The 21,228-nt window shown below is 38.2% G+C and overlaps 1 protein-coding gene and 1 pseudogene across 19 annotated transcripts in view; both read right to left on the bottom strand.

Annotated features, from left to right (window-relative positions):
• Positions 1 to 1,961, bottom strand: part of LOC143673921 (voltage-dependent N-type calcium channel subunit alpha-1B-like) — a 268,765-nt gene extending 266,804 nt beyond the window's left edge. For all 19 annotated transcript variants that reach the window (XR_013170762.1, XM_077149029.1, XM_077149028.1 and 16 more), the window contains exon 1: positions 1,757 to 1,961. The gene's annotated coding sequence lies outside the window, so the exon portion shown is untranslated. The remainder of the gene's footprint in view (positions 1 to 1,756) is intronic.
• A 2,408-nt stretch (positions 1,962 to 4,369) lies between these two features.
• Positions 4,370 to 21,228, bottom strand: part of LOC143657400 (centromere protein Q-like) — a 27,927-nt pseudogene continuing 11,068 nt past the window's right edge.

Below are 21,228 nucleotides of genomic sequence, written 5' to 3'. Positions count from 1 at the left end.
TAGCCTGGGTAGATTTCTCTTAAGAAAACAATTTATCTCAATTCAAGTCAATTGGGAAAGTTTTATAAAAATTGCTTCTACAAAAATCTGAATGAACATTAATACATTTAAATATTTTGCATGGTTGCAAGCTGCAAGAAGGGTAGGTTTAAGCCTACCCTTCATTTTGGAACTGCATTTTAAATATGTTCTAAATATGTGATCAATCAATTTGAGGGAGAGTTTTGAGACCATTAACAATGAACATATAACTTCATAACAAAATTTAACTCAAAAGAAGTTGAATGGGAAAATGAACAAGTCATAACAGAACTTTGTCTTAAGGATGAGAGATAAGGAATAGATAAGGAGCAACTCACAGTAATTCTACACAGGAAATGCTTATGCTTAGATCTTTTAGAGTCTTGTTTGGTTTTGCTGAACAGTTGGCACATGTTTTAAAATATATATCATCTAAAATGTCTTAAATAAATGACTTCTTTTTCAGTTTACTGAACTGAAAACATTCCACAAAACAATTACAAAAATAACTTGCCAGTTTACTCAGAGGGGGAAAAAGGCAACTTGTAAGAACAATTCTGATGCTGACGAAGAAAGTGATGACTTAATATACGGAAAGATTAACATACAGACATAGTAAGTAAGTGAAAAATGAGTGGCCAAAAAGACTGTTAAAATCCTTTCTAATTACCAATTGTCACCCATTATAATTAAACCCTACTACAATTCCGAAGGCCTGAAAGAAAACACAAAACAAAAAAGTCACCACCACCACACAGAATATTGCCAAAGACAGTTTCCACTAAAGTTACAATGTATTTGGCCACCAGTGATACTGGACCATCAAGCACTTAAGCAAACAGTACTAAAAGGGAAAACGAGCTTTAGGTTAAAAAGTCACATGATTACACTACAATGCATTAAAACTCCATTCTATAATGTGGAAGAGGTAGAAAAGGAAACCAACTAACTCAAAACTGGACTGGTACTAAAAAGACGCTTAAATGGCACAAGTGAGAGAAAATGGCTTTAAAGTCAGGGAAGCCTTTGCATGCGTCTGGGTTTCAGGAGTTCTTTAATACTTGCAACTAAGAACCCGCAAGCCAGGAAAGAAGGCAGTGGCGAAACTCTGCACTGTCATCTAAACCCACAAGGCGACAAGCTGTCAACAGAGAACACACCTCCGTACAAACCTTCCAGTGAGGCGGCAAACGTAACCATCGCCGATCTCAAACCAAATCCCACCTTGCTCTTCTGCCACACATCCCTGGATCTCCAAGGCACGAGGGTCCCGGATTCGGCCCGCGAGCTTACAAAAGGGGTGGGTGCTCAGGGCGGGGCGTGCTCGCCCTCAGCCCCTGCTCGGCGCTGTAATGCGGCGACCCGCTCGGGGCCTCGGAGAAAACGCAGGGCAGAAGAGGTGCCCCCGCTTCTCCGCAGGACTCGAGCGGGGAGCAGGGGCGACAAAGCGTCCGAAGGTGGGGGCAGGGGGCGGCGCTTTCCAGGAGTCTTTCGAACCTCCAAGCCTCCAGGATTTCCCCCCAAGAACGAGTATACCCACGCCCCCTAAAAGACTCACATTACACAACCCATCAGGTAAGGGGCGAAAGGGTATCCGGGAACAGACCGCGGCCACCCGAGGTCGTTTCGCTCCCGGCTGCTCCCCCAGGATGCCGCCCGCCGCTCACGCGGCACGGGACGGCGGAGGGGCGGCCGAGCGGGCTGGAAAGCGGAAAACGGCGGAGGGGGCTCTTACCGGTATGATGGGGCGCTGACAGGAACGGGCCGAGCTGCACCACCCGGTTCGGCGCCTGTGGCGCCGGCAGCTCCTCTCTGGGCGCACAGCGTATCCCTCACCGCCAGCCGCTGGGGTGTTTTCAAGCAAACCCCTGTGGCAGGCCAGGCGGCGGCGGCGGCAGCGGAACCTGCCGGCATCCCGGACATCTGCACCGCGGGGCGGGGCGCACGCGCGGCCCAGAGGGAGGATGGGCGGGGCGCACGCGCGGCCGAGAGGGAGAGGGCTGACGCGGCGCTCGCGCCGCTGAGAGGGAGAGAGGATGGAGCTTACGCGCGGCCGTGCAGGACTCGCCCAAAGCCGCTAGCGCGGGGAAGCTGCGCTCACCTTGGTCCATGGACGCCGGTGCGGCCGCAGCATAAACGAGCCAGGTCAGTGGGTGTTCGGCTGTTCACGTAAGTCCCTCCCGTACGCCCCAGCGAGTGTCCTCGCCTCCTCCCGAAATTGAGCCGGTGCTCACCCCCACCACCGTATTAAGAGGATTCAGCCTCAGCGGACTAGCGGTTCTTACCTCTCCCCACGTGGTTTCAGGGGTCTCCTCAGACCCTGGGGACCGCGGTAATGCCTATAGCTTCCCTGACCTCAAGGAGAACCGACCTTAAGAGGCTGAAAGGGAAGTGCTGTTACCACAGCTGGGCTCCTAGAAAATACAAGCCCCATGCAGAGTACTCCAGTATACCCCACCTTCTTTATCCTTAGATCCACTATTTTAGCATTTTGCCTTCATCTGTCATCTGTTTTCTGAACATTTGAGAGCAAGTTGTATACATAATACTTCTATGTAATTTCCTATGAACAAGGTTATTAATTTATGTAATCACCTTATGTGTAGTTATCGAGTTCAAGAAATTTAACAATTTTTCCTTAGGCTGCAGCAGTGTCCTTGAGCCCTTTCTCCTCCATTCTTAGTTTCCACTCAGTATCTGTATTGCATTTGTCATTTTCTCTTTCTTTTTTTAATTGTGTGAAGATGTATATAACATAAATCTTCCCATCCCAACCCCTCCCAAGTATACCATTCATTGGAATTAGTCATAGTATTAGGTATCCTCACCACCATAGGCTGTTAGAACTTTATCTTCACACCAATCAGAAACCCTATACTCATTTTGCATGAACTCCCCATTACCCCTGCTCGCCACTTCTGGTAACCTGCACTCCTACATTGTGTCTCTGTGAATTTGTGTATTCTTGAATAATCGTTTTTTGGTTACCATGAGCTTAAATCCTAAATCTATAACAATCTAGTTTGCTTTGATACCATCTTAAATTCAAGAGTAGCTGGGTGGGCGGTGGTGGCGCAGTGGTTCTCGCCTGCCATGCTGGAAACCTCGGTTCGATTCTCAGTGCCTGCCCATGTGAAAAAAAAAAAAAGAGTAGACACAAACTGTATACCTATACCCCTTTTCCCCTCCACCTTGATGTAGTTCGTGTCACAAATTACGTTTCCATATAATGAGTCAAACCACTGATATATCATTACATTTTGTGAATTTGCCTTTTATTAGATCCTATAGGAAGTAAGAAGTGGGTTTACAGACCAAAAATGCAATCATGTGTGTTTAAATTTATATTTACTCATGCTATTATCTTTACCAGAGATCTTTGTTTCCTTGTGTGGCTTCAATCGTCTGTTGGTAGATTTCCCTTCAATTTGGAAAATTCTGATTAGCATTTCTTTTAGGGCAAGCCTAGTGGTGGCAGAGTCTGTAGTTTTGTTATCTGGGAATGTCTTAATCAATCTCACGTTTTTTTTTAATGAAATTTAGTAATTTTATTTTACAAATAGATAAAAGTAACTCAGGCAATAGACTATAATTGGTTAGAATTAGTTTTTTTATATAGTTGAGTGGTAATTTAGTTACACATGTACAGATGCTTATCACAATGAGGAAAACATGGTTTAGAAAGAAGGGTTTTTTGCTTGATATTTGTTTAAAGGGGTCACTAAAGAGAATAAGCTTGCTTAGGAATTCCTTTTTAATAGTTTTCTGAAATAAAAGCATCCTTTGATCACAATGGAAAGTAAATTCAACATATATTCACTAATGCAATAAAAAAAATACAACGTTGATGCTACCATCACAGTGAAAGGCACCTCTCAAATATCAACTACTACAAAAAGACTAGGGAGTTCTGAAGAAGATTAAAGGCATTTGGGGATTTCTCAACATCTAGATGACCAGACAACAAACTGCAAGATATCAGGTAAATGATACTAGTGAGAGCAAACTAGGTACCAGATATCATGCAAAGGCTTTACGTATATTAACTCATAGCATCACACCTTATCTACACTAAGCAATAAATGACCTTCAGTCAGCCATTATTAACTAACAGATTGTGGCAGTTCTTCTTTTCTGGTTCCAGGGAAATAACCAGAGATGCAGCAGTATAATAGATGTGATTTACCAGGCTTGCCAGTTGCTAAACTCCAGGACTACACAAGATGCTTATGGTATATCTGCACAGGCTAATTTTAAAGTGCATGTAATTAAGGGACAGTAATTCCCACAGAAGCCTGAGTCTCTGAAATATCATTTGCAGGGTAATAGTTTAATAAATTCGTAAAGTTTAAATTAATATGAAACAATCTCATATAAAAACTTGTTAAGAGGCATCCAGTCGCTTATAGGCTTCTTCAATGAAAGTTAGTACGTCCTTCATCTGGGATGAATTATGAAGAACATCCAAGTCCTTCAGAAGAGCATTCTGGTTTGGAATTGGCATCAAAATTTCCTTCTGAAGTACTGGTGCTTTGAGACTGTTCTGAGAAAGTTCTGGAAGAGAGAGTACCTCACTACTATCCATCTGAGACATCTTCTCCTCCTCTTCTTCCAATTCATTAGTCAGAATGTGAAGTTTGCTTTTGAGGCTTTGAATGTTCTCGGTCATTGACTCTGTGGTTGCCACTATTTTATCTATTTCTTCCTGCAATATTGCCAGACCTTCCTCATTAGCACTGTGCTGTGCCCTTTCCATTTTCAGCAGACTTGACACATTAGTTAAATTTTTCTGGTTTTGGAAGGCACTTCCAGTGTTTCACACAGTTGTAGCAATCTTTTTTTCAGACAGTTGAGATGGTATTGGATTTGTTTGTTTTCTTCAATCTCACATTTTTGAAAGACTTAATTTTGTTGGATATAGAATTCTTGGTTGGCAGTTTCTTTTGCTTTCAGCACTTATCTTTGCACTGCCTTGCCTCTATGGTTTTGCTAGAGAAGTTGGCATTTAATCTTATTCAGGTGCCCTTGTATGTGTTTTATTACTTCTCTTTTGTGGCTTTTGGAGATCTTTATCTTTGCCATTCAGCAGTTTGCTTATAACATGGTGTGGTGCATATCTTTTTGAATTTATCCTGTTTGGAGTTCATTTTATATATTAGATGTGTTGGATTGTTATTTTTAAATGAATTAACATTTTAAGGATTTCTCAGTTTTAGTTTCTAATACTGAAAATATCTATAGATATAAGTTACATAAACAAAAGCTTTTGGAGGTTCTCACTTTGGAAAAGAGTGAAGTTATCCTGGAACCAAAAAGTTTGAGAACTGCTTTGCTAGTCTAGTGGATAGTAGCTTACTGGTTGATATCTCCACTTTTCTGTTATTCTCCCCCATTCTCACCCCAATTCCTTCCTGGACTAATCTCTGAAAAATGTTAAATCAAGCCAGGTCACCTTCTATGTAAAACTCTAATAGCTTCCCCACTGATCTTAGAATAATATTAACATGGACTGAGAAGTTTTGCATGATGATAAGCCACCTGCCTACCTCTCCAATCCCTGCTGATGCATTCCTTCCTCTTGCTCACTTGGTTCTTGCCACATTGACTTTTTTTTGGGTACATGGCCTGGAATCCAACCCAGGTCTCCCACATGGCAGGCAAATATTCTTCCACATTGCCTTTTTATTTTTATTTTAAATATTTTTACTGAGAAATCTTCACATACATACATTCCATACGTGGTATACAATCAAAAGCCACAGTGACTTTTTTTTAAAAATATATTTTATTGAGGTATTTTCACACGCATGGATTTCACCTGAAGTATACAATCAGTGGCTTACAATTTCTTCACATAATTGTGTATTCATTACCACGATCATTTTTAGAACGTTTCCATCAGTGTAGAAAAAGAAATAAAAGGAAAAAAAGAAAAAATTCATACATCCCATACACCTTAAACCTCCCTCTCATTGACCACTAGTATTTCAATCTCCCCCCTTTTTTTGCCTCTTATCCCTCTCTATTATTTATTTACTTTTTGCTCTTATTTCTTTACTTATCTGTCCATGCCCTAGATAAAGGGAGCCTCAGACACAAGGTTTTCACAAACACACTGTCACATTGTAAAAGGTGTATGGTTACCCAATTATCTTCAAGAATCAGGGCTACTGGAATACAGTTCAACACTTTCAGGTACTTCCCTCTTTTGTTGTTGTTGTTTTTTAAATTGATGAAACTTAACATAACAGACTTCTCATACATAGTGTACAGTCAGTGGCTCACAATATCATTACATGATTGTGTATTCATTACCATGACAACTTTTTTGAACATTTGCATCACTCCAGAAAAAGAAATAAAAAGGAGAAATAGAAAAAGCTCATATATATCATACCCCTTACCCCTCCCTCTCATTCACACCTAGTATTTCCATCTACCCAATTTCTTTTAATAAATAATTTATTTATTGTTCCCCCTATTGTTTGTTTATTTTTTACCCATATTTTTTTACTCATCTGTCCATACCCTAGATAAAAAGAGCATCAGACACAAGTTTTTCACAGTCACACAGTTACACTGTAAAAGCTGTATCATTATACAGTCATCTTCAAGAAACAAAGCTATTGGAACACAGCTCTACAGTTTCAGGTACTCCCCTCTAGCCACTTCAATACACCATAAACTAAAAATGGATATCTATATAATGCATAAGAGTAATCTCCAAGATAACCTTTCAACTCTGTTTGAAATCTCTCAGCCACTGACACTATTTTTTCTCATTTCTCTCTCCCTGTTTTTGGTCAGGAATGTTTTCTCAATCACTTGATGCTGGGTCCCAGCTCATCCTGGGATTTCTGTCCCACATTGCTAGAGAGATTTACACCCCTGGAAGTCATGTCCCATGATAGGGTGAGAACAGGGAGTTCACTTGCTGTGTTGGCTTAGAGCAACAAAGTAGGTTCTCTGGGGGGTAACTCTTAGGCCTAATTTTAAGTAAGCTTAGCATATCTTTTGCAGGAATAAGTTTCATAGAGGCGAATCCCAAGATCAAGGGCTCGGCCTGATAATTTGGTCGTGCCCAGTCACATTGACTTTTTAGTTCCTTTACCTGTTAGAAATTTTTTCCTGCCTCAGAACTTTTGTACAGTTTGTTCTTGCTACCTGAGCTGTCTCCTGTGCTTTCCATTCCTCCTCATCCTCAAATTCAGTGCAAAGGTCAGTTTCTTATGGAAATTGTCCCTGACTGTCTAGAGTAGTTTGGGATTCCCTATTGTGTTTTCTCAGAGGTCCTTGTTTTTTGTCATAACATTCATTAGTTTTAAATTTTATATATTTATATGATTATTTGATTACTGCTTTCTGTAAAGATAGGACTGTCACTGTTAACTGTTGTGTCACCAGAGCCAAGTACTTGGTAATATTTGCTTACAAATGAATCCAGGTAATCATGCATAATAATATGTATTTAACAGTAACTACTTATTGTTGAGTCCTTACTGGGTGCTATTAGGCCTTATGTACATATAATTTCATGGCTCTTGCCATCTCATCTTAAACTACTCTCCCTTTTGCTCACTCTCCAACCACAACTCTTGACTGCCTCAGGATGTTTGTCTTCTCTCTGCTTATGGTTCTTTTACAACTTTTCTTAGCCATTGATCCTCATATGAAGCACAGAACACAGAAAATGATTTGAATGACTTGCCAGTTTTTCCTCAAGGATGGTACACAACTAACATAAATTTAATTATGTAGTAGAACTGAATTTTTTACATACTGTGTATGGTGTGCTAGTGAATGTTTTTCAGCTGGCTTTCCAGGAAGAAAAGCATTGACTCATAGTGTTTTCTAATTTCCATGGTGTAAATACTCTCATGATGGTAGCTTTCAAGCTATCAACATGAAAATGCCTCACAAAATTCCTGAAAATTTGATAGTCTGAGCTGGTAGGAGCCATTACTTACAGTAGATTATCTTAGGGCAGGGGTTGGGCAAACTGTGGTGGGCCTCCCATTTATTTATGTGCTAATGGCTGCTTTCAGAATAGGCCAGTATGGCACATGCCGTGGATAATATTTTCTGTCTATCCCTTGTAAAAGGGAAAAATTGCTGACCACTGTCCTTATGGCATTAGGGCTTTGTGTTCTAGAGCTTGTTAGGCTGTTCCTCAAATTCCTCATTGCAAAGTTTAGCAAGACTTCTAGAACAGTGCTGTCCAATAGAAATATTATGAGTCACATTTGTAATTTAAAAATTTGTTTTTCCCTTCACACCCTCAAGGGACTTCCCAATATTTTTACAGTATCAGCTGACTATAGTCTGAGATGTAACCTGTTATTATATTAAGTTATACAGAATTACAAAGCCTCTTTCCTGTTCTGGACTCCTGGAGTTTGGGTTGCTAAAATGAGCTATCCAGACAGGTCTCATATATACTCTGCCTTTGGTCTTATACAGTAAATGAAGGTCTAGAGTGCATACACTATCGTCTTTTACCCTGTATTCCAATTTACCTTAGACCCAGCCAGATTGGCTTCATTTTGAACTGTAATCGAGGCCTGATTTCTTTTTCAGTTACTTTAACTGTAATTATATATAACTATGCTAACTTTCAGGGCTGTAGCACTTCATTTCTCAGTCTTAGGTGTCACAGAGTTGCTCAGAGTTCCAGGGAAATACCAGCTGATACATATATAGCTCAGTGCCTCAGAATTTAGAAACACATTTACAACTTCAGACTGTGTGGCTGCTATCAGGGCTTACAATCTAGGCCTTAAAAGTATTTTCTGAGAGAGAGATCTGAGCACATTTGTTCTTTTGTTTCTGGCTTATTTTACACAACACATTGTCCCCAAGGTTTATTCAGTTTGTAGTGTGTCTCTCGATGTCCTTCTTTTTGTTGCCACACCATGTTCCATCGTATAAATGTATCATATGATGCATTCTGCTTCTCAGTCATTGGGTACAGTTGCTCCTTCCATTTATTGGGCATCATGGATAATGTCCAAAAGAAACCATGTCTTAAATTATCCTCACTTGGTTGTACAATCAGTATCAATTTTAGACCATTTTCATTGGTCCATGAAGACAAAGAATTGGCAAACACAGTGTCACCAACTGTCAAATCAAAACTACCTCTTATCACTTGCCCATTCTCTCTCAATTAGTTGCCCATGGAACTGTTAATGTCTTCCTGTTAACTCTTGGCCATAGCATGCATTTTTAGTTTTTCCCCATGCCCCTCTACTGTTGACTCTTTGTCCAGTAATGGACCTTTGAAATAGTTCATGTGAGAACTTATTTATAATTGTAGGTTTAATTGGTGATATACATGGTACTACTATATATCCTCTTTAACTCATATTCACCTTCAGTATGACAGTGTTACTTATAAACCCACTAATTAGCCCATCATTTCTATCTATTTGCTTGCATTGGATTCAGCCTCTTTGGGTATCCTTTCCCCATCTCCAGCTTTGGAGTGCCTCTAGGTCTGTGTGATAGTTAGGTTCTGGTATCGTCTTGGTCAGGTGATGTGTCTACTTGTCTGGCCCTGAAAGTGCTGGCCTGACTGTTGCTACAAGGCTATTTCATGTCTGGTTGATAAACCAGAAGGCTAGTTTATTAAATCATCAGTCAGTTGATTGCAGCTGTGGCTGATTACATCTACCATCAACTAAGGGACATCTCCCACCAACAGGATAATCTAATCAGATAAACTATTAATCAAGAAGAGAGACATTTTCACTGGTTTTTTTTTCAGCCAGTGAACCTCTCCTGTGGAGTTGCTTAAACCTTTCATTAGACCCAGTCTTGGGGTTTGTTCATATGAAACTCAACCCCACAAAGGATAGGCTAAGCCTACTTAAAATTAGGCCCAACAGTCACCCTCAGGAGAACCTCTTTTGTTGCTCAGATATGGCCTCTCTGTCTCAGCCAACATGACAAGCAAACTCACTGCCCTCCCCATCTCTACGTGGGACATGACTCCCAGGGGTGTGGACCTCCTTGGCAATGTGGGACAGAAATCCTAGAATGAGCTGGGACTCAGCACCAAGGGATTGAGAAAATCTTCTTGACTGAAAGGGGGAAGAGAGAAATGAGACAAAATAAAGTGTCAGTGGCTGAGAGATTCCAAATGGAGTTGAGAGGTTATCCTGGAGGTTTTTTTATGCATTAAATAGATATCCTCTTGTTAGTCAAGATGTAATGGAGAGGTTGGAGGGAAGTGCCTGAAAATGTAGAGCTGTGTTCCAGTAGCCATGTTTCTTGAAGATGATTATATAACTATATAGCTTTAGCAGTGTGACTGATTGTGAATACCTTGTGTCTGATGCTTCTTTTATCTACAGTATGGATGGATGAATAAAACATATGGATTAAAAATGAATAAATAATAGGGGGAATAAATGTTTAAATAAATTTAGTAGATTGAAATGCTAGTTATCAATAAAAGGTAGGGGTAAGGGGTATGATATGTATGATTTTTTTCTATTTTCTTTTTATTTCTTATTCTGAATTGATGCAGATGTTCTAAGAAATGATCATGATGAATATACAACTATGTGATAAAGAAATGTTAATATTGTATGTTGATTGGTTTTATTAATAAAAATTTTTTTAAAAGAGCATACAGCAAAACAAACAAACAAAAAACCCTTCACTGGAGCTGCAGCTTGACATCCTGCCCTACGGATTTTGGACTCTTCTGTTTCCACAGTTGCATAAGACCAACCTTTGTAAATCTCATATATACAGATATTTTCTGTTGGTTCTATTTGTTTAAAGAACCCTGACCAATACAGTCTGCTATATTATATAATGTAACCTGAGACTACTTTTACCAAAGTCATAATACTGAAATCATACAGTATCTGTCATTTTCTGTCTTTCTTACTTCACTCAGCATTATGTCCTGAAGGTTCATTCATGTTGTCATATGCTTTGAGACCTCATTTGGTCTTAACTGCTGCATAATATTCCATCATAGGTATATATCATATTTTTGTTTATCCACTTGTCTGTTGATGGACACTTGAATTGTTTCTGTAATTTAATAATTGTAAATAGTACTTCCATGAACATTGGGGTGCATGTGTCTGTTCATGTCACTGCTTTCAGCTCTTCTGGGTGTATACCAAGTATTGGTACTGCCGGGTTATGGGTTATCTCGATATTTAGTTTTCCAAGGAATTGCCAGACTGTCTTCCATAGCAGTTGCACCATTATACATTCCCATCAACAGTGAATAAGTATTCCAATTTCTCCACATCCTCTATTTTTCTGTTTAATTGCAGCCATTGTTATTATTTTTATATAGGGAGTAAGATAGGGGTCTTTTTTCATTCTTTTAGCTATTGATATCCAATTCTACCATGCATGTTTATTGAGAAGACTGCTCAGTCCAAGTTCAGTGGATTTCGGGACCTTATTGAAGATCAGTTGTCCATAGATTTGGTGATCTATCTTCGCAGTCTTGGTTCGATTCCACTGGGAGATAACTTCTGTCTTTGTGTTTTCACCACTGTGACTTTATAGTAAGCTTTAAAGGCAGGAAGTGTTAACTCTTACTTTGCTCTTCTTTTTTAGGATATTTTTAGCTATTTAAGGCCTCTTTCCCTTCCAAATAAATTTGATAACTAGCTTATCCAAGTCTTCAAAATAGGTTGTTGGAATTTTGATTGATATTGCATTGATCAATGTGGGTAGAATTGACATCAACCTTCTTAAAATCATGAGTGTGGAATGTCTTTTCATCTTTTCTTTTAGCAATGTTTTGTAATTTTCTGTGTACATTTCTAGATATCTGATTCTTTTGGTCACAACAGTGAATGGGATTTTTTCCTTAATTGTCTCCTCAACTGGGTCATTGTGTATTGAGGTATTCCTGATTTTTGTACACTGATCTTGTTGTGTCCTGTCACTTGGCTGAATTTGTTTCTTAACTCCAGTAGCTTGCCATAGATTAGTCTGGGGTTTCTAAGAAAAGGATCATGTCATCTGCAAACAATGAAAATTTTACTTCTTCCTTTCCTGTTTGGATACCTTTTATATTTCTTTCTCCTGACTAATCTCTCCAGCTAAGAATTCTTGTACAACATTGAATAATAATGGTGGCAGTTGGCATCCTTGTCTTGTTACTGATCTTAGGGGGAATGGTTTCAGTCTCTCATCATTAAGTATGATGCTGGCTGTGGGTTTTTCGTATTTGCCCTTTGTAATAATTGAGAAAGTTTCCTTTCATTCCTATCATTTCAAATGTTTTTATCAGGAAAGGATGCTGAATTTTGTCAGTTTTTTTTATCATCAGTTGATATGATTGTGTGATTTTTCCCTTTCAATTTGTTAATGTGCTGTATTACATTGATTGATTTTCTTCTCTTGAACCACCCTTGCATTCTTGGTGTAAACCCCACTTGGTCATGTGATACAATTCTTATAATGTGTCTTTGGATCTGATTTGCTATTATTTTGTTGAGAATTTTCACATCTATATTCGTTAGGGAGATTGGTTTGTAGTTTTCCTTTCTTGTATTGTCTGTATCTGATTTTGGTATTAGAGTGATTTTAGCTTTGTAAAATGAATTAGTGTTCCTTTTTCTATTACTTTTTAGAAGAGTTTGGGCAGGATTGGTGTTCATTCTTTCCTGAATGTTTGATAAAATTCCCTTGTAGAGCCATCTGGTCCTGGGCTTTTCTTTGTGGGAAGATTTTTTTTTAAATATTCATCATCATGATCATTTCTTAGAACATCTGCATCAATTCAGGAAAAGCAATAAAAAGAAAACAGAAAAAAATTCAGATATCATACCCCTTACTGTGGGAAGATTTTTGACAACTAATTGCATCTCTTTACTTGTAAATGGTTTGTTGAGCCCTCTATTTCTTCTCTAGTCAATATAGGTAGTTCTTGTATTTTTAGGAATTTTTCCATTTCACCCAAGTTGTCTAGTTCATGGTGTTCTCTTATGATTTTAAAAAATTTCTTCAGGGTCCATGGTAATGATTTGCCTCTCATTTCTGATTTTATTTGCATCTCCTTTTCTTCTTTGTTAGTCTAGGCGTTCATCAATTTTATTGATTTTCTTGAAGAACCAGCTTTTTGGTTTTGTTGATTCTTTCTGTTGTTTTATTGTTCCCCAGTTTATTTATGCTTTAATTTTTGTTACTTCTCTTCTTTCATTTGCTTTGGGATTAGTTTGCTGTTTTTTTCTCTCAATTCTCCAGGTGAGCATTTAAGCACTCAAGTGTTGATCATTGTTTTTTTTTAATATAGGCATTTATTGCAGTAAATTTCCCTTTCAGCACTGTCTTTGCCACATCCCATAAGTTTTGATGTGTTGTAGTCTCATTATCATTCGTCTCCAGATATTAACCGATTTCTCTAGCAATTTCTTCTTTGACCCACTGATTACTTAAGAGTGTGTTGTTTAATCTCCATATATTTGTGAAAGCTTTGGTTCTTTGGTGACTATTAATTTCTGCTTTCATTCCATTGTGGTCAGAGAAAGTACCTTGGATAATTTCAATCTTATTAAATTTATAAAGACCCAGTTTGTGTCCCAGCATATGATCTGTCCTGGAGAATGTTCCATGTGTGCTAGAAAAGAGGGTATAGGGCAGGCCACGGTGGCTCAGCAGGCAAGAACGCTTGCCTGCCATGCCAGAGGACCCGGGTTTGATTACCGGTGCCTGCCCATGTATTAAAAAAAAAAAAAAGAAAAGAGCATATATCCTGGTGTTTTGGAGTGTAATAATATATTTATGTCTGTTAGGTCTAATTCAGTATCCCATTTTTTAGGTTCTCTGTTTCTTTGTTGATTCTCTGGTTGTCCTGTACATATAGTGTAGAGTGATGTATTGAAGTCTCCCACTGTTATTTTTGAAATGTCTATAGGTCCCTTCAGTTTTCTCAGTGTTTGCCTCCTGTACTTTGGATTTCCTTGATTGGGAGCATAAATATTTATGATTGTTATTTCCTCTTGGTGAATTGTCCCTTTTTAATTAATATGTACTGTCCTTTGTCTCTTATGACATCTTTACATTTAAGGTCTATTTTATATGATACTACTGTAGCTACTACTGCTTTCTTTTGGTTACAGCTTGCATAGAACATCTTTTTCCATCCTTTCACTGTCAATCTAATTGTGTCCTTGGGTCTAACATGCATCTCCTGTAAACAGCATATGGCAGATCCTCCCCACTCTGCGCCCCCTGGGATGGCTGTTTCTAGCACCTGACCAGAGACTGCTCCCAAAGTCTGGGAGGCACGGCTCTTGTAGTGGACAGCCAAGCCCATCTTTGGGCCCCCCCACAGATGCTGCTAGCTGTTGGGCTGTTTAGGGAGGTCTCTTCAGGCAGTAGCTGGGGCAGGCTGGAGTGGAAGGATGGTCAGTGCCCTCCAGTACGCACTGCACCCCCCCCCCAGTAGGGGGATTATGGTCTTTCTGACCCACCCTGCTTTCCTCATCCTGAACCCCCCTTCTCTGTCTTCCCCCAAACACCATGGAGACCCTTTTTGATTACTCATGCCCTGGGACCACAGTCCTGGTCTTTCTCTTACCCTCCCCCATCCCATCTTGTGAATTCAAGATATGGAGCAGGGGTGAATTCAGTCCACTCCACTCTGCCATCTTTGATGGCTATGTTTTATATTTTTTGCATGGGCAGGCACCGGTAATCGAACCCAGGTCTCTGGCACCACATGCAAGAACTGCCACTGAGAGGTGGCTATGTTTTTAATATGTGATATAATACCTGGGTATTACTGGGTCATTTGGAGGATTTTGTGACATAATATGTGTAAAGTTTATATGCTGTACTTCTATTGGTTTCTTTCCTCCTGTACCTTTTTGTTTGCCAGTGAATTACGTTTTTAGGTTTCTGGAGTAGAAACTTAAAAGCATAGCATATGCATAGTGAGACATTTTTAGTTTGTTGATCTTTGTTAGATTTAGATCACAGAAACTCTTTTAGAAAACAGATTTTTATATATAATATGCACTAACATTTGTAGCTATGTGTTCAAATTTATGTTTATAAAAAGATGCGTTCCTGATATACCTATTCCTCAATGTAGTTGCTTTTCATACTTGATGTCTTTTGTTAGATTTATGTAATATTTTAAATAAGGTAATCAAATGTCAGGCATTTGGATACCTATTGCATATGGGTAATTTATCTTTTGTGGACATGTTTTTATACGGCATTAGCAATTTTAAATAAAGAACTGATTAAAAAATAGAAGAGATCCTTGAATGAATTTTGAGTTAAAATAATAGTAAATGTTGAATGTTGTATATTGTTCATTCTCCTGTTCAAAAAATTCTTGTTGTTTGTGTTTGGTTCTACAGGAAATGAAGTTAATGTGTGTGTTTTATCTCCAGAGCTTAATTAAGGTTTATTCTTTTGCTAGATTGCAAGGTTTTTCTATTTAATAAGTAAGTTTTTTTAATTTAATGAAAGTGTTCTAGTTTGCTAGCTGCCAGAATGCAATATACCATGAACAGAATGGCTTTTTAAAAGAATTTAATACATTGCTAGTTTACAGTTCTAAAGCCAAGAAAATGTCCCAATTAAAACAAGTCCATAGAAATGTCCAATCAAAGGCATCCAGGGAAAGATACCTTGGTTCAAGAAGGCCAATGAAGTTCAGGGTCTCTGTCTCTGAAGTGAGAAGGCACGTGACAAACAAAGGTTTCTCTCTCATCTGGAAAGACACATGGCGAACACAACATCCTCTACTAGCTTTCTCTCCTGGCTTCCTGTTTCATGAAGCTCCCCAGGAGGCATTTTCCTTCATCTCCAAAGGTTACTGGCTCATGGACTCTCTGTTTTGTGGTGCTGCAGCATTCTCTACTCTCTCTGAATCTCTTATAGGATTGCAGTAAACTAATCAAGACCCACCCAAATGGGTGGAGACATGCCTCCACCTAACTCAATTTAACAACCACTCTTGATTAAATCACATCTCCAGGGAGATGATCTAATTGCAGTTTGAAGCATACAATACTGAATGGGGATTAGAAGAAACAGCTGCCTTTACAAAATGGAATTTAGATTAAAACGTGGCTTTTCTAGGATACATACACCCTTTCAAACTGGCACAAAAAGAGACAGAGACTGTTTATACGCAGGTTTGGATTGTGTGAATGTAAGGGGTCACAATGTTTTTTTTTTTTTTTTAAAGAGAGAGGGAGGAAGGGAAGGAAAGACAGAGAGAGAAGGAAGGAAGGATGGAAGGAAGAAAGGGAAACATCTTTAAACATTTTCTTGTTTTATTATATTTTGTTTGTTTGTTTGTTTTTTACATGGGCTGGGGCCCGGAATCGAACCGGGTCCTCCGGCATGGCAGGCAAGTTTAAAATCAGATTAACTCCATTTTAAAAAGTGTTATAGTTCACAGTTTATGTTAACAATATTTGCTTGTTGCATGTGTGTGAATGCTGTAACTAAGCATTTTTCACACATTATTTCTTAATTCTCCACCAGTTGTACAGGAAAAATGTATCAGTTTTACAATTGAGGAACAAGCTCAGTGGCAAGGGCACAACAGCCAAGTTAAGTGACAGAACCAAGAATTGATTTCAGGTCTGTCTGTCCAAAACATTCTTTTCTAATGTAGTTATACTTTTATTCTCCCCATCTCACACCACCTTTTTTTTTTTTTTTTAATTAACAGAAAGAAAAAAGAAATTAACACTACATTTAGAATTCATACCATTCTACATATGCACTCAGTAATTCTTAACATCATCACTAGATTCATGATCATCGTTTCTTAGTACATTTGCATCGGTTTAGAGGAACTAGCAACAAACAGAAAAGGATATAAATGTTAATATAGGAAAAGAAATAAAAGTAATAATAGTAAAAAAAAAAAAAAAAACCTATAGCTCAGATGCAGCTTCATTCAGTGTTTTAACATGATTACTTTACAATTAGGTTTTATTGTGCTGTCCATTTTTGAGTTTTTGTATCTAGTCCTGTTGCACAGTCTGTATCTCTTCAGCTTCAATTACCCATTGTCTTACCCTGTTTCTAACTCCTGCTGGACTCTGTTACCAATGACATATTCCAAGTTTATTCTCGAATGTCGTTCACATCAGTGGGACCATACAGTATTTGTCCTTAGTTTTTGGCTGGACTCACTCAGCATAATATTCTCTAGGTCCATCCATGTTCTTACATGTTTCATAAGTTTATCTGTCTTAAAGCTGCATAATATTCCATCATATGTATATACCACAGTTTGTTTAGCCATTCTTCTGTTGATGGACATTTTGGCTGTTTCCATCTCTTTGCAATTGTAATAACGCTGCTATAAACATTGGTGTGCAAATGTCGTTTGTGTCTTTGCCCTTAAGTCCTTTGAGTAGATACCTAGCAATGGTATTGCTAGGTCGTATGGCAATTCTATATTCAGCTTTTGAGGAACCGCAAACTGCCTTCACAGTGGTTGCACATTTGACATTCCCACCAACAGTGGATAAGTGTGCCTCTTTCTCCGCATCCTCTCCAGCACTTGTCATTTTCTGTTTTGTTGATAATGGCCATTCTGGTGGGTGTGAGATGATATCTCATTGTGGTTTTGATTTGCATTTCTCTAATGGCCAGGGACATTGAGCATCTCTTCATGTGCCTCTTGGCCATCCGTATTTCCTCTTCTGGTAGGTGTTGTTCAAGTCTTTTTCCATTTTGTAATTGGGTTGGCTGTCTTTGTGTTGAGTTGAACAATTCTTATAAAATTCTGGATACTAGACCTTTATCTGATATGTCATTTCCAAATAATATCTCCCATTGTGTAGGCTGTCTTTTACTTTCTTGATGAAGTTCTTCAATGCACAAAAGTGTTTAATTTTGAGGAGCTCATTTATTTCTTTCTTTCTTCAGTGCTCTTGCTTTAGGTTTAAGGTCCATAAAACCCTCCAGTTGTAAGATTCATAAGATATTCCCTACATTTTCTCTGTTTATGGTCTTAGACCTAATGTTTAGATCTTTGATCATTTTGACTTAACTTTTGTATAAGGTGTGAGATGCGGGTCTTCTTTCATTCTTTTACATATGGATATCCAGTTCTTAGGCACCATTTATTGAAGAAGTTCTGTCCAGGTGAGATGGCTTGACTGCCTTATCAAAGATCAAATGTCCATAGATGAGAGGGTCTATATCTGAGCACTCTATTCGATTCCATGGTCGATATATCTATCTTTATGCCAATACCATGCTGTTTTGACCACTGTGGCTTCATAATATGCCTTAAAGCCAGGCAGCGCGAGACCTCCAGCTTCGTTTTTTTCCTCAAGATGTTTTTAGCAATTCGGGCAACCTGCCTTCCAGATAAATTTGCTTATGTTTTTCTATTCTGAAATAAGTTATTGGGATTTTGATTGGTATTGCATGAATCTGTAGATCAATTTAGGTAGGATTGACATCTTAACTTATTTAGTCTTCCAATCATGAACACGGTATGCCTTCCATCTTTTAGGTCTTCTGTGATTTTTAGCAGTTTTTTGTAGTTTTTTTATATAGTTTTTTGTCTCTTGGTTAAATTTATTCCTAGTATTTTATTCTTTAGTTGCAATTGTAAATGGGATTCGTTTCTTGATTTCCCCTCAGCTTGTTCATTACTAGTGTGTAGAAAGTACAGATTTTTGAATGTTGATCTTCTAGCCTGCTACTTTGCTGTACTCATTTATTAGCTCTAGTATTTTGTTGTGGATTTTCTGGGTTTTCTACGTATAGTATCATAATCGTCTGCAAACAGTGATAGTTTTACTTCTTCCTTTCCAATTTTGATGCCTTGTATTTCTTTTTCTTGTCTAATTGCTCTGGCTGAACTTCCAACACAATGTTGAATAATAGTGGTGATAGTGGACATCTTGTCTTGTTCCTGATCTTAGGGGAAAGTTTTCAATTTTCCCCATTGAGGATGATATTAACTGTGGGTTTTTCATATATCCTCTATCATTTAAGGAAGTTCCCTTGTTTCCTATCTTTTGAAGTGTTTTCAACAGGAAAGGATGTTGAATCTTGTCAGATGCCTTCTCTGCATCATTGAGATGATCATGTGTTTTTCTGCTTGATTTGTTGATGTGGTGTATTACGTTAATTGATTTTCTTATGTTGAACCATCCTTGCATACCTGGGATGAATTCTACTTGGTCATGATGTATAATTCTTTTAAGTGTTGTTGGATACAATTTGCTAGATTTTATTGAGGATTTTTGCATCTGTATTCATTAGAGAGATTGGTCTGTAGTTTTCTTTTTTTGTAATATCTTTGCCTGGTTTTGGTATGAGGGTGATGTTGGCTTCATAGAATGAATTAGGTAGTTTCCCTCCACTTCGATTATGTTGAAGAGTTTGAGGAGAGTAGGTACTAATTCTTTCAGGAATGTTTGATAGAATTCACATGTGAAGCCGTCTGGTCCTGGACTTTTCTTTTTAGGAGCTTTTGAATGACTAATTCAATTTCTTTACTTGTGATTGGTTTGTTGAGCTCATCTATTTCTTCTTGAGTCAAAGTTGTTGTTCATGTCTTTCCAGGAACCCGTCCATTTCATCTAAATTGTTGTATTTATTAGCATAAAGTTGTTCATAGTATCTGTTATTACCTCCTTTATTTCTGTGAGGTCATAGTTATGTCTCCTCTTCCATTTTGATCTTATTTATTTGCATCCTCTCTCTTCTTCTTTTTGTCAGTCTTGCTAAGGGCCATCATCTTATTGATTTTCTCATACAACCAACTTCTGGTTTATTGATTTTCTCTTTGTTTTCATGTTTCATTTCATTTATTCTGCTCTAATCTTTGTTATTTCTTTCCTTTCTTGCTTTGGATTGTTTGCTGTTCTTTTCCAGTTCTTCCAAGTGGACAGTTAATTCTTGCATTTTTGCCTTTTCTTCTTTTCTGATATAGGCATTTAGGGCAATAATTTCCCTCTTAGCGCTGCTTTGCTGCGTCCCGTAAGTTTGATATGTTGTGTCTTCATTTTCATTCGCCTCTAGGTATTTACTAATTTCTCTTGCAATTTCTTCTTTGACCATCGTGTTTAAGAGTGTGTTGTTGAGCCTCCACGTATTTGTGAATTTTCTGGCACTCCACCTATTATTGATTTCCAACTTCATTCCTTTATGATCCGAGAAAGTGTTGTGTATGATTCAATCTTTTTAAATTTGTTAAGACTTGCTTTGTGACGAGCATATGGTCTATCTTTGAGAATGATCCATGAGCACTTGAGAAAAGGTGTATCCTGCTGTTGTGGGATGTAATGTCTATAAATGTCTTAATCTAGCTCCTTTATAGTAATATTCAGATTCTCTATTTCTTTATGATCCTCTGTCTAGATGTTCTGTCCATTGATGAGAGTGGGGAATTGAAGTCTCCAACTATTATGGTTTTGTGTCTATTTCCTTTTCAGTGTTTGCAGTGTATTCTCACGTATTTTGGGGCATTCTGTTCGGTGTGTAAATATTTATGATTGTTATGTCTTCTTGTTTAATTGTTCCTTTTATTAGTATATAGTGTCCTTCTTGTCTCTTGTAACTGTTTTACATTTGAAGTCTAATTTGCTGGATATTAGTATAGCCACTCCTGCTCTTTTCTGGTTGTTATTTGCATGAAATATCTTTTCCAACCTTTCCTTTCAACCTATGTTTATCTTTGGGTCTAAGATGTGTTTCCTGTAGACAGCATATAGAAGGATCCTGTTTTTTTAATCCATTCTGCAGTCTATGTCTTTTGATTGGGGAATTCAGTCCATTAACATTTAGAGTTATTACTGTTTGGATAATATTTTCTCTACATTTTGCTTTTGTATTATATATCATATCTGACTTTCCTTCTTTCTACACTCTTCTCATGCCTCTCTCTTGTCTTTTGTATCTGACTTAGTGCTCTTTAGTATTTCTTGCAGAGCTGGTCTCTTGGTCACAATTTCTCAGTGACTTTTGTCTGAGAATGTTTTATTTCTCCTCATTTTTGAAGGACAATTTTGCTGATATAGGAGTTGGTTGCAGTTTTTCTCTTTTAGTAACTTAAATATATCACTGTTTAACTTCATGGTTTCTGCTTGGAAATCTACACATAGTCTTATTGGGTTTCCCTTGTATGTGATGGATTGCTTCTCTCTCACTGCTTTCAGGATCCTCTCTTTCTCTTTGACCTTGACGTTCTAACTAGTAGTGTTTGGGGAATGCCTATTT

Source organism: Tamandua tetradactyla, chromosome 2 (assembly GCF_023851605.1).
Source record: "Tamandua tetradactyla isolate mTamTet1 chromosome 2, mTamTet1.pri, whole genome shotgun sequence".
NCBI lineage: Eukaryota > Metazoa > Chordata > Mammalia > Pilosa > Myrmecophagidae > Tamandua > Tamandua tetradactyla.
Note: the sequence above shows the minus strand (reverse complement) of the source record. Positions and strands in the feature narration are given on the sequence as shown.